Genomic DNA, 14,379 nt, shown 5'->3' with positions numbered 1-14,379 from the left:
CAGTCAGTGCCAGGAGATCTAAGGGAATGGGAAGTTGCCTCTGCACACGTCACTCTGGGAGAATGATGCCACTTCCTCTGGTCCAATCACATCTTCCTGCCCTTAAGGAAACTGATGACACCTGGTCATGAGAAAGGGTGGGACGACCTCCTACAGAACCAGCCCTGAGCACACCACAGCCTCTGTCCCCACCTCTCACACATACACCCCAGAGATGTCCCAGGCAATTTATCAAAATGACGCACTGCTGCTCTGAGCCTTCTTTCCCACTTCATACAAAGAAGGTTCTAGAACAGCCACAGATGGATGGAATCACTCAAGTGTTATGTGGGAACAGCCTCCTGGGAGCCCAGCAGCAGATCCATGGCCTTGACAGGAGTTCAGAGGCTGTACCAAGAAGGCAGCCGGAAGTCAGTGTGAAATGGAGGAATACAAGAACTCAATGGGACTAAAGTTACCTGTCCTGGTCCAGTCATGTGACATATGCCAGGCCTTCTCTGATCCTTGGTTTCTGCTTCTGAGTGTGTGTTAAGGGTGGTGGGAGGCAGAACGGCTCATTCAGAAGCTAGAGTAGCGTGGGAGTCACTGTCGAGGTGAGGGGGACAATCACCCAGGAAGCCCAGGGAAGGCACAGACTCGGCAGCAGCAAGCAGTCAGGGCGAGAGTGTCCATGGGGCATTGCTTTTCCTGGGGTGCTGTGAAGAGTCCCTGAAAGGGAACAAGAGGGCAAAGAGCAGATGAAGGAGGGGTCACCATACTAGGGCTGGAGACTGAATGTGTTTCCTCATCGCCTCCTTTCTCATTGTGTCTGAAGTGAGCAGAAAATGACCACTTTTTACCACGATCATTAGAGAGAAAGACACAGACAACCAGCATGAGGGGAGCCATAGTGAGAAACAGACTGAGAGGAGGGCAGGAGTGGAGGAAATGGGAGCTGAGGAAACAGTGATTGCAGACTGTATAGGGAATGGGAAAGACTGGATAAGACAGGAGGTCAAGGTGGAAGAGAGGAGAACCCAGCATGCAGAGGTCAAGGCTGCATCTTCCAGCCAAAATAGGAGCTGGGCTCAAGGGCACAGTCGTCTTCTCAGTGATCACAAGGGTGGATCTTCTGCAACATGGGAAAGAAGAAGCCAGAATGATAAAGGAAGTTGCTGGCCACAGGAGGTGGAGATTGGGAGGTCCTGTCCCCACTCAGTCCTCCACATACAGCCCAGGGGATGAGATCATTTCTGCTCTGATTTTCTCCTGACTCCTGACCACCCGCAGGGACCCTCTAGAGGATCTGTTCTCCCTCCTGATGGCTCTGCTGGTCTCACTTCCTGGAGGGATTCTGGACATGGCCTGTGTCCTGCTTCTGCTGCTGCCAGCAGCCTTCCTGCAAGCTGGTGAGTGGTGGGGACCTCACTACTCGGGACTTAACCACAAGAGGGGTGAGTGGGGCTGGGAAGAGTCGGCTGGCATGTGGAGAGGTGACTGCTCTAGAAGCCAGCCTGTCGTCTGTGCCCCAAGAGAAAGCTCATCCTCAGAGTTGGTCCAGCTCAACATTGCCCAATCTTTCCTGTCCCATATGGGACAGTGGGACATAGGAACAGTCCTCCTCTGTGTCCCACACCTGCCTATGGATGATGGCTCAGGAAAATCTGGGTTGTCCATTCCATCCCTGAAGTGGCTTCACATTCTCCTCATTCTTCTCAGGGAACACAGCAGGATCCTACAGAGAAAGGCCGTATGGATTTGATCAACCAACACACGTCTCTGGTGTCCAGGGCGGCTCCATCGAGATCCCCTTCACCTCTACTTCCCCTGGAAGTTGGCAAAGAATCCACAGATGAGGATTTTCTGGAGATGGAAGAGCTTCCATGGGGAATTTATCTACGACTCTTCCTCGGGTTTTATACATAAGCATTTCAAGGACCGGATCTTCCTGAACTGGACACAGCCTCAGACATCCGGAGTCCTCAGAATCCTGGACTTGAAGGAGGAAGATCAGGAAGTGTACTTCTGCCGAGTTTTTATGAATGTGGAAAAGGAAGACAAAAAACCGGAGATTTTTCAGTCGATCAAAGGGACCCACCTCACCATCACTCAAGAAGAGCACATCCCAGGTCAGGCTTTGGTGGCGCTGGCTCCCTTGTACCATAGATGTCATTAGGGATCTTGTATGTCTGATGCGTCCCACAGATTCCTCTTGTGTGTTCTGTCCATTCCCCAGAGCTCTGCCAACATCCTCCTTCCTCTTCCCCACAACCATCCACAAGCCTTAGCTGCTCTCTCTGAATTGTCCCCTCACTGTGCCATCAGATCCCACCTCACTCCCGGGCCTCAGCTCTTCCCAGATGCCCAGTCTCCTGTTCCTTTCTCCAAACTACACTACTGCCTTGATCACCCCTGCCCATGTTGCCAGAAATCCATGTGTGTGTGGCCTCTCCAGAATGGAGCAACCTCAACTTGGTGCTATGTTTGGGTGTCCGTGAGTTCCTGGTTTACACAATATCTAGTACTGTCCACAGAGGGTGCCTTCGTGTCCCCATGTATACCCCTCCTCCTCTGGATCCCCTTACTTCACCTGTCTCTAAGACACATCCCTCACCTCTCCTGCCCCGGTTTCTTTATCCCCTCCCTCAGTTCCCTCTTCTCCCTCACGTTCTCACCGTGATCAGGTCTCCTGGTCGCTTCACCTCCTCTGCGGCAGCTGTGACTTGAGCTTCCACCCAGAGTGCAGCAGTCCCAGCCTAGTCACTGTTTGGATGTTACCCCAGCTACCTGTCACCACTGCAGGGAATTCTTATGGTCATTATACAGAGAAGGACACAGAGACCAGCAGAATTCAACCTCTGCCCAAGGTCATGCTGGTGACCAACAGACCCCACAAGGATCCTTTACCTCCAAGCGTCTGTCAACTATAGACACATGACCTCTGCTGCAGCTCACTCTATTGTTTGCCTCCTTCTATCTTGATTTCATGGGCCATGTATTTATGATGTAAGCATACATGTATGTGTGTACACACATATGTGTGTATGTCTGTTTGTGTGTGTGTGTGTGTGTATATACACACACACACACACACACACACGCCCCTTTTGTGCTTGGGAAAACCAGAGTGCGGCACTGGGAATCCTCCAACTTTATTCCCTTGAGGCAGGGTCTCTCACTGAACCTGGAGCTCACTGTTTTGGGCTAGGCTGAAGGGCTACGAAGCTGCATTGATCCTCTTGTCCCCATCTCCTATGGTGTTGAGGCCTGTTGTACAAAGAAAGTGTGTGATATCTCAAGAAGGAACACCTAAGGTAGGAACCTGGAAGCAGGAACTGAAACAGAAGCCATGGAGGAGGGCTGCTTACTGGGTCTGCTCAGTCTGCTTTAATTACAGCATCCAGGACTACCAGCCCAGACATGGCACCACCCACAGTTAGCTGTGCCCTCCCACATCAATCAAATCAAGAAAAGGTCCTACAGACTTGCCTATGGGCAATCTGATGAAGGCATTTTCTCAGCTGAGGTCCCCTTCCCAGATAACTACAGCTTTGTCAAATTGACACAATAACTAACCAGGGCACAGGGCAAGTGCTTTCTGGACTGAGCCATCTCCGCAGTTGCTGACCTGCCTTTTCTCCTCTCGGGACTGCACTTCCTTAGTGACTCTAACCTTATCCATGACAGTGGCCGATGAGACTCCTTCCCTCTCAGTCATTACTGAACCACTGTACTTCCAACAACTTTGTTTTTTGTTTTGTTCTTTTGGGACATTCTGGGAAAGAACGTGGTATATAAGTATAGATATATACATGTTTGCCTACACTCCCTGTTAAGATTAGGGCAACAAGGGAAATTCTTTATATAAAAAATCCTGGAACTGAATAGTAATGATGGCTGCTCCACAAAATGGATGCGCTGTGATGATGGAAGTCGCCATTTGTAGAAAGAGCGGTGGGCTGCGTTCCCGCCCAGCTCCCGCAGGCTAGCTTTATACCCAAAATAACAACACACAAATTGTTATCAGTCCTTCTGATCCTGGGTGTTGTGGGTTGCAGTTAATTATTTCTCCTGCTGCCCTTGAGAGTCCTGAACTAAAGTCATCAGTGAACTGAGGTGAAGGTGAGCATAGGAGTTAAACCAGAGCAGCAGCTTGGGCAGGACCCTAAGCCCTGACCAAATGCCTGTTGATCAAGATAATTGCAGGAAGGCAGATCTCTGCGCTTACCTAGGAGAGAGGAACAGGCCTGGCAGTGGGAAACTGTTCTGAACTAGGGAATTAACTCCCAAATATGTAACAGAAGGGAAGCCAGCTACAGTGAATAATCTACAGCAAAGGACAGACACTTTATTCACAAAGCAAGAACGCAAAAGCCTTGCCTTTGGTTTAGCCCTTAGCGGACCCCTTGGTTCTGATAAGTCTCTCCTGAAAAGATGATTGGGCAATTACTCTATGATGTCACGGCTTCCAGCGCTCAGCTTGACCAGATTGGAGGAGAAACAAGGACAACCCCTGACTCCCTATTTGGGATTTGACACATCCTGACCTGAGGTTTAGGCCTAAATAGAAGACAAGACACAAGCACAGCTAAGCAGTCCCAGTTCCCGTGTGGCCCCGCCCACAGTGAGCCATCATCCTCTGTCTCCAGTCTCTCCTGCAAGGTGATCTGAGGAGTTGTCAGAACTGTGTGAACTCTCTTTCTGGGAGATCTGTTCTTTACTGGCTGGCTCCAAGCTTTGCCTTTTCCTTCTCCCAGCTTGAGACTCCTTGGGTGTCTCCAGTTCCTTGGAATCCATTGCTTCAGTGTCTGACGGCAAAGAGTGCTGCAGAGGCATCTCTAGAATCTTCACTCCTACTGGGGAAGTTCATGCTGACTTCCTTCATCTCTTCCCAGCCCCCAGGACCACCTCTGCAAGCCCCACCACTGCAACTTCTGCACACACCAAAAATACCCTCACGGCCACAGAAGATCAGATGATCAGAGAAAATCAGACCCTGCATCTGGGAACCAGAGTTGGGGTGGCAGTGGCTGCTGCTGTACTCGTGGCTGGGGTTTTGGGATTTATGGTGTTCCTCAGGTGGAAGAGGAGGAAAGGTAAGTGTCCAGACTGCATTCCCATCACACTTCCCGAGTGTTTCCATAGGACAATCTGCACCAGAGTCATCGAAGGGGATTGTTGACAGCTCAGATCCTGGGGCTCAGGTGATGGCTCAGTCAGTAAAGTGCTTGCTGCGCAAGCTTGAGGATCCATCACCACAATCCTTGTAGTCCCAGTGCTGAGCAGGGGGACTAGATCACCCCCGAGGCTGATGACTAGTCACACTAGCCTAATTGTTGAGCCTCGGGTCCCAGTGAGAGACCCTGTCTTTAAAAACAACAAGGTGGACAGCTTTTGAGGAGCTAAGTGTGCCTTCCGGCCTCCCCAGGGCAGATCCCTGATGACCTCCTCTTGAGTCCAGAGTCAGGCTCTGAGCTTCTGCTTAGAGTAGCTGGGATCTTTTGTTGCTGTTGTTTCACTTTGGTTGACTGCAGGCCTGCACTGCTAACCCCACTGGAAATCTGCTTTAAGCTGGTTCCCCAAGTGAGGCCTCTGAGGGTTCAGTTTGTGAACCTCACAGTCCAGTCACAAACTCAGTTCTTCTCTGTTGACTCAGCCATTTCCTCATCAGAGAAGAAAGGGCCTGCCCAGGAGGAAGCCAGGGGAGGGGAAAGCAGAAGGGACTGGAAGTTGCCTCAGCTCCCCTTCCCAAAGTCTGGCTTGAAACTTGAAGATCCTAAGTAGATGAACACCCAGTTTCCCAGTAACTGTGGGTGATGGGGGAGGCGTCCCAAGGACTGAGTGTTCATTTTAGAAAGAGCTGTGGTGTTGACAGACATGGTCAGAGGAGAGACAGGTGTTGAGAGAACCTCCCAGAGGAAGAAAAATTACATACAGTGTCAAGGAATAAATAATGACAGCCAGAGGCAGTGAAATGGCACAGTGATATGACACTGGAAATTCTAGAACACACAGGGCTGAAGAAAAGAACTGGGTCCTGTATGTTGTCCTCTGACACATGCACACAATGACCTGTGCACACTCACACACATGGTGAATAAATAAATATAACACAATTTAAAATAAAAAATGACAGCCACTGTGGTCCACACCTCAGTCTGTGCACCTGGGAGAGGTGGGCAGGAGGATCTTACTCCATGAAAATTTATCTCAACCCCCCCCCCCCCTCCTTCAACAGAATAGTCAGGAAATTGCTGGGAGTCATGTAGGACACCCTCTGGCCTTCCAGGAAAGGGATACCATGTCGGGAACTCTTGAGTAGTGTGGTGCTGGCATAGGAGGCAGGAGATGACAGGAGGGAACTGTTATTCTTTTTTAAAAAATGCTGCAAGATCCCCGGTGGCAGTAGGCAGCAGAAATGCTGTAGGTCCCAAATGGTGGTGGTCGGCCATGTGGCGGCAGACAGCGGGGCCCTGGGAGCAGCAAGTCCCAGGCAGAGACAGCTGCTGGTCCTAGAGCAGTGGTGACGGGCCATGTGGCAGCAGGCAGTGGGTCCCAGGCAGAGACAGCTGCTGGTCCCCGAGCAATGGCTGATTCCAGGCAGGGAGACACATGGCGGGAGGGCAGAAAACAGAAACATGGATAGACACGACATGCAGGGTGAGGTTGAATGTTTATTCAGGGGGTTATGAAGGAGGAAGGGTGAAGAGGGGGACAGAGAGAGAGAGAGAGAGAGAGGGAGAGAGGGAGAGAGGGGAGAGAGAGAGAGAGAGAGAGAGAGAGAGAGAGAGAGAGAGAGAAAGAGAAGGGGGGAAGCAGAGAAGTGGGGAGAGAGGCAGAAGCGAAGCTGCCTCTCCAAGAAGAAGATGGAAAAGAGAGCGAGCTCAGGCCGGAAGCTGAAAATCAGCCTGCCTCAGCGGATGGGGAGGGGAATGGGTGTGGCTTGTCTCTTAAAGGGACCAAAACCATAACATTCCCAGGTCTTCCTTATAATAAAAAGCAGGCACATCAAGGAAGCAGAAAAGGAAGGGCCCAAGATGGCGGCAGGCAGGTCAGAGGTAATGGGAGTGGGCATGGCTTGTCCCTTAAAGCGACAGGAAAGCACAACAGGAACCTTGTAAGTCAGGTCTCCAAGCCTCTAATAACAGAAGCAAAGGGATGAGCAAAGGGAGACCAGCTTCTGGAACAGCAGCAGCAGAAGAGAAGAGAGAGGCAGAGGAAGAGAGAGAGAGAGAGAGAGAGAGAGAGACAGAGAGACAGAGACAGAGACAGAAAGCAGGGCAGAGGAGCAGAAAGAGAGAGAGAAAGGAAGAGACGGGAGGTGGGCAAGGCCCACTTTTTAAATGGGAACTTAGCAAAGGTACACAGGAAGTGATGTTAGTGGTTGCACTGAGAACATATCCTCTCTGAACCTCAGGGGCCATTACAGATGCCTGAATAATAAGTGATGTTGTTGAATGACAGAGGAAGTGGGTGAGTAGGAAAAATCTCATTCTGAAAATGGAAAAATTAATTAAGATGTCTATATCAGGTAGTTGGAGAGATGGCTCAGTGGTTAAGAGCACTGGATACTGTTGGGGGAAGGGTCGCTTCTTCATCCCGACTGCCCAGTCATGAAAAACCACTCAAAAAAACATATTATTTTCAATACTGTTTGGCCAATACCTTAAGCATATTTCTGGCAAAACTCATATCCTAAACTAACCCATCTCTATTATTCTGTATATCGCCACGTGGTTGTGTCTTACCAGCTAAAGTTCCCAGCATCTGCCTCAGGTGGAGGATCTGTGGCTTCTCCCTGACTGTGCCCTTCTTTCTCCTAGCCTTCAGTCCAGTCCTCCCTGCCTAGCTCTGCACTGCCCCTTCCTTCTCTGCTAGAGGCTCAAAGCAGTTTCTTTATTCACAGTAATCACAACATACAGAGGGAAATCCCACATCACCTCCCCTTTTCTGTTTACATAAAAGGAAGGCTTTAACTTTAACATAGTAAAATAACATATAACAATACAGGTATCAAGCAAGAATTATAGTTACAATATTCGTATCTATTTTATCTTTTATCATAATTAAGGAAGACTAAAGCTATAACCATTTATTCTTCAACTCAATCAAAGAGTCCAGAAGGTTACAATATTATGTAAATAAGCAGGAAGTACATTGTAAGCAACTTCCAAAACTTTAGAATTGACAGAGACATCTCACTGCTTGAACCCAAAGTTCTTTTGTATCATTGGAGCATCAATTTTTAGCCTACAGGCCCATAGTAACCAGCAGACTCTTTTACAAATCAGGAAATTTCAAAGACAGTTACACCTATGCTGGCAGTTTGCCCATCACATTTGTGTGTGTGTGTGTGTGTGTGTGTGTATATCCCCTTCAGAATGTCTGCCAGACTCATTCATGATGCAGGAACCCTGAAGGATTGTCTCACCTTTAGGCACGGTTAGCAGTCATTTCTCTGTGGGTCCTGCATGTCCAGTTTATTAAGCAGTCCAGGCAAGAGCAGTTTCTTGCCAAAAGGTCATTCAACTCCATAAGGAGCCTCTTCAATGTCCATCATCCTCTTGAATCAGTTTGGTGCTGCTAGGAGCAGATGTGTCTCACTGTCATGAAAAGTCTTAAGTTCTTAAACATTTTAAATGTCATATTCTGAAGGTCTCTGAAAGATCTGAAGAATACCCATCTAACTGAAATATATCTCTATACATCTTGAAAATCTAACTAATACAACTACAAGCTTGACTTTTATAGATGATTATCTATTAACCTATATTTTATAATTATACATTATATATATATTGGTTTTTTGAGACAGTGTTTCTCTGAGGCTTTGGAGCCTTTCCTGGAACTAGCTCTGTAGACCAGGCTGGTCTCGAACTCACAGAGATCCACCTGCCTCTGCCTCCTGAGTGCTGGGATTAAAGGCGTGCACCACCATCGCCCGGCTACATTATATTTTTAAATGAACTACACAATCACAATACCATAATCAAGAGCAGTTATACGTGTAACACAATAGATCTTAAATTGGATCAGTAAACTAAGATCAATACCAATGCAAATCTCTATAGCAGGATACTCTTGCAGAGGACTGGGCTTTGACTCCCAGCACCCACATGATGGCTCACAGGCTCCTGTAACTCCTGTTCCAGGGGATCTGATGCCCTCCTCTAACTTCTACATGGACCAGGCACACACATGGCAAAGAGACACACAAGCAGGCAAACATTCATACAATAAAAAAATTAATGATTTTTTAAAAAGATGTATACAGAACAAAAATTGAATTCAATATAATTCCCATCTAAATGACAATGACAGTTTTGCAAAAACAGTTTATCTTTTCCAATTCAGATGCCTTCTCAAAGACAAAACAAGACAAAATGAGATAAACAACAGAAATGAAATGACCGATAATGAAGCACTCCACTGCCTGATCCCAGAATTTATTCAAAGTTGCAATAGGAGACTGGAGGGATGGCTCAGCAGTTAAAAGCACTGAATGCTCTTGCAGAGAACCTGAGTTCTGCTCCCAGCACCCACACCAGGCAGTTTACAACCGCCTGTAACTCCAGTTCTAGGCTTATCAGGAGCTCTCTCCTGAATCCACAGGCTCTGCTCTCATGTGCATCTACCCCAAAACAGACACACAAAATTTTTAAATTCTAGAAACAAAAATAATACAGTAGGTAAATCAGTATGAAATAAATAATAAAGAAAAAAGGCTAGAGTAGCCCTCCGAGGGTAAAAAGTTTCAGTGTCCACTCCTGGGAACCAGATGATGGAGGGAACCAACTCTTGCAAGATGCCCTCTACCTCCGCACAAACTGTGGCACAGCCCCAGCCCCATAATAAATCAGTGACAATAAAACGCTATAGTAATTAAAACAGCACGGTATGCACCAAGACAAGAAGACCAGTAGAGTAAATTACAATCCAGAAGGAGGCGGTTCCTAAGGGCACAAAAAGGAAGGCAGGAGAAAGCAGAGTAGACAAGCAGGTGCAGGGTCAGGGGGAACTCAAGGTTGGTGAAGGAACAAGGAGATGAGGGTGAGGCCTGGACCTGGCAGGGATTTGGGGGAGGGGTTGCCGTGTGGGACAGCAGCCCAGGAGAGGTAGTCCAGGCTCTTCTCTGGCTGTCTGGGGCGGTCTCTTTGCTCCCCTGTCCTCTGAAGGGGCTGAACATCGACGACAGCTGAGGGGCAGATGGAGGATCAGCATGGATGTCACACTGACACTGTTTCTTCCCCCACAGGCCAGAGGACTAAAGCCGAAACCCCAGCCAGGTGAGCGTCATCCTGTCCTCTGCAGGAGCAGCCAGTGCTCTTGCCCACTGAGCCATCTCTCCAGCCCCTTCAAATGGCATTAGAAGAGCAATGGAGAACCGCACACAGGGCTCTGCACATCTCCCCACCCCTGACTCTGTCTGCTTCCTGCATGTCCTCCATGACGCCTTGCTCTTCAGGGCCACCAGCTTCACACACTGACAAGGGGTGCAGCAGAGTCTCAGGGAGTCTCCTTCCAGAACAGCCCCCACCCCAGGCCTCATGGTGTCTTTCTCCTTCTCTCCTTCCATTGCCTAGGCTTCCCTCTCTGTGGCTCTGGCTCCTCTCAGCCTTGAACATCTGCCTGGATTCCACCAGCTCTCCCATCTTTCCCTTTCTTCCCTCTGCCTTTCTCTCTGGTCAGTGAGCCCCGCTCCCCAGGAATCCTTTGTTCTAGGTCTTCCACATCTTTTGCCCTTTTCTCTTCACCTCCCAACCTCTCTGCCCTTCTCTCCTGTCTTTTTTTTTTCCTTACTGCACATGGCCTGCTCTGAGCCTTTGTTTTTTTCTGAGAAAGGGTCTCAGATTGGCCTGGCTGGCCTTGAACTCACTGTGAAGCCAAGGATGACCTTGAATTTCTGATCCTTTCACCTTCACCTCCCAACTGTTGGAATGACAGGCATCACACCACACCCAGTTTATGAGGGGCTGGGGATGGAACCCAGGATCTTGTCAATTAACACAAGCACTCTGAGAGCAACACTGCATCCCCAGCTCCTCCCTCTTTCCTCTCCCTGTGGCTTCTTTGGCCAGATGCCCTTCCTCCAGTCTGATCTCAGGTCCCTTCTTCCATGAACTTAGCCTGAGCACCTACCCAGATCTGAAATTTTTCTGCCTTCTAGTTTTAATCAAGGTGATGAGAGAGGATAACATTGGTTCTTTCTAATACTATTCTAGTCTCTGTTCCTGCCCAGTGTAAGGTAATTTCCTACAGTGACTCACCTTCACCTAGTGCTGAGAGAGCTCGTCCAGGTCACCTGACCAATGTCCTCTCACTCCTCTACAGAGTAGGCTCACTGTGAGGTGGGCATTGACTATGGCAGAGACCACTCAAAGGGATCCAGCTTCTAGTGCGTGGGCATGTGTGCTCGAGGGTGTGCATGCATGTGCGCAGGCACTCATGCGCATGCACATGTGTGTGTTCTCAGGTGTCGTCCACTTTAAATAATTATTTTTGTTGCATTTTACCTATTTGTGTGCATGTGTATATGTGTATGTGTGGGTATGAGCTTGTCACAGCACACATGTGGAAAACAGAGGACAACTTCTGAGAGCTGTCTTTTTCCTTCCACCTTGTGGATCCCTGGGATGACATCAGGGTGTCAGTCTTAATGGCATGGTTTTACCCACTAAGACATTTCACCTGACCCCACTTGGGTTTTGCGTTTTAGTTTTGTTTTGTCTTGTTTGAGACAGGGTCTCACACTGGTCTGGAACTCACCAATTAGACCTGTTTGGTTGACCGGTGAACATCCGGAGTCCCCCTCCCCCATCTCCACCTACTGAGCACTGCAAATACACCACCATGCCCAGTCCTCTGTGTGTTATTACATGTTCTTGTTATGTATATATATGTGCAGTACACATACACATGTGCCCTGTGTGTAGAAGGCAGAGATCAGTGGTGTTCTTTCTCAGTTTCTCTCCATTCTATTTTGTGTTCCTGCATGTATGTTGTGTTTGTGTGTGCACTTGTGCATGTATGTAGAGACCAAAGGTCTATATTATGACTCTCCTCAGTTTCTCCAACTTTTACGGAATATTTATTTTGAGACCTTTATAGTAAGGTCTCCCACTAACTGAAGCTCATCAGTTTGGCTGGGCTGTGCAGACAACAGTTTCGGGGATCCACCCATCTCCACCCCCACCCTCCAGGCACATTGTACCCAAAATATTTTGTTGTTGGTTTGGTTTGTTTTTTCTTGAGACAGGGTTTCTCCATGTAAACATCTGGGGATGTCCTGGGACAACCTTTGTAGACCAGGTTGGCCTCAAACAAACAGAGTGCTGGGTTTAAAGGCATGCACCACCACTGCCTGGCTGTGCCCCCAAGTTTTTTATATGGGTCATTGGAGATCTAAATTTGGGTCTTCATTTTTTTATTTTTTATTTTTTATTCTTATATATTTATTTATTAAAGATTTCTGCCTCTTCCCCTCCACCCGCTCCAAATCCCTCCCCCTCCCCCAATCAAGTCCCCCTCCCTCATCAGCCCGAAGAGCAGTCCGGGTTCCCTGCCTTGTGGGAAGTCCAAGGACCTCCCACCTCCTTCTAGGTCTAGTAAGGTGAACATCCAAACTGCCTAGGCTCCTACAAAGCCAGTACATGCAGTAGGATCAAAACCCAGTGACATTTAAGCAAAGACTTTGCCAACTGAACCATCTCTCCAACCTCCACTTTATCTTCTGAGACAGGGTCTCTCCCTGAATCTAGACCTCATCTGTTTGTCCAGGTGGCCAGTGAACTCCAGGGACTTAGCTGCCTGTCCATGTTTTTCCAACATCCATTGATGTTTGTGCTGGGGTCTGAAGTCAGGACGTCATGTTTATGTGACAAGCACTTTACTAACTGGGCCATCTCTCCAGCCCAGCACCTAATGTCTTAATTCTTTCTTGTCCAGCCTCTAATCTGTTGCCCATCTTGTTCTCATGCAGGGAACTCACTGAAAACACTGAGAAATGTGAGCAAGTTGAGCCCGAAGGTAAATTCTGCCAGCTTCCTGTTCCACACTTGGCTCTGCCTTCCTCTCCCAAGACCCCACACTTACAGAAGCATTCCCTCAGTGTTTTCACCTGTCCCTCCCTCACCCTGTCCCTTCCTCACTCTGTCCCTCCCTCACCCTGTCCCTCCTTCCCCCTGTCCCTCCCTCACCCTGTCCCTCCCATGGAACCAAGGTCCTCACCTCATGCTTAGAACTCCCAGCCATCTGTCTCCCTTCCTGTCACACGCCTTGACTTCAACACTCCATGTTTCTTTTTCTCTAGGACGATATAAGGACCCCAAAGAGAACCCCAAGGTAAGCGATTCAGACTCAGGTCTGAAGCTGTTAAGGGGTGTTGATGGAGGCAGAAGGTTGAAGGTCAGAGGTGTGGGGGGGACACTCAGGCTGCAGCTGCTGCTTTATGGAGCCTCAGCTGCATTGCTGCTATCTAATGCCCTGTCCCCACCCCCGCAGGACAACAACATCGTGTATGCCTCCATTGCCCTCTCAAGCCCGACCTCCCCAGGAACACCAGCCTGCCCGCCTGTCCATGAGAACCCCCAGGAAGAGACTGTATACTCCACCGTGAAGACCAAATGAGCGGGTCTAGGTGACCATCTCGGAGTCACCTGTGCTTCTAGTAGGAAGACTCCCAGCTTCCTCTGATACCACAGTCAGACGCTCACAGGTCACAGATACCGGTGGCCAGGACGGAAATTCACACGTCAGGAACTCAGAGAAACTGAGAAACTCCCAGTTCCCTTTTCTAACCTGTTAGGCCCTTTTCATACAAATAAAAAGATCTACAGAATTTGCCTAAATGAATCTAATTAAGGGTCACTAGTGTGACCCGTAACTTCTGGCCCTCTGAGGACCCTCCTCTATCATTTTTTCTAGTGGCCCAAGGCAGGGGATTCTCCAAATGCTGGCAGCTGTCCACACGATGTGCACCCACATCTGTGAGTGTAATAACCAGCACACACTGTGACTGGTCCCCATGCACCACAGCACAGGACATCAGCAATAGCCCTAGAGAGATGGTGTGAGATAGGGAACTGAACACCAGATGGTCACGGTGCTTTCCAAAGGTCATGTCGCTCCCAGGAAGGAGAGCCAGGACTCACAGACACGCTTTCCTGGAGGGTCCCCAGGTCTGGGTCTCGCTGCTGTCCTCAGCCTCCTGTCCCCTCAACAGCAGGCATTCTGCCATAGAGACAGGAAAGGAAGCACACCTCAGCAGTAGCCCAGAGACCTGCTTCATTGACACGGGCTGCACAGCTCTGACTAGAACCACTTGGCGGTCAACAACCCTGACATTTAATGGCTACTCAAGAATGTAGGAGGACCAGAGCACGCTATTCCTCAAAAAGGGCC

At 48.9% G+C, this 14,379-nt stretch overlaps 1 pseudogene; it reads left to right on the top strand.

Moving 5' to 3' along the window:
• The first annotated feature begins 1,300 nt into the window (after positions 1 to 1,300).
• LOC121445880 lies at positions 1,301 to 13,612 on the top strand (annotated as a pseudogene).
• Positions 13,613 to 14,379: the final 767 nt, after the last annotated feature.

Source organism: Microtus oregoni, unplaced genomic scaffold, assembly GCF_018167655.1.
Source record: "Microtus oregoni isolate MIOR12 unplaced genomic scaffold, Mior012 000003F_ref0000135, whole genome shotgun sequence".
NCBI classification, from domain to species: domain Eukaryota; kingdom Metazoa; phylum Chordata; class Mammalia; order Rodentia; family Cricetidae; genus Microtus; species Microtus oregoni.
Note: the sequence above shows the minus strand (reverse complement) of the source record. Positions and strands in the feature narration are given on the sequence as shown.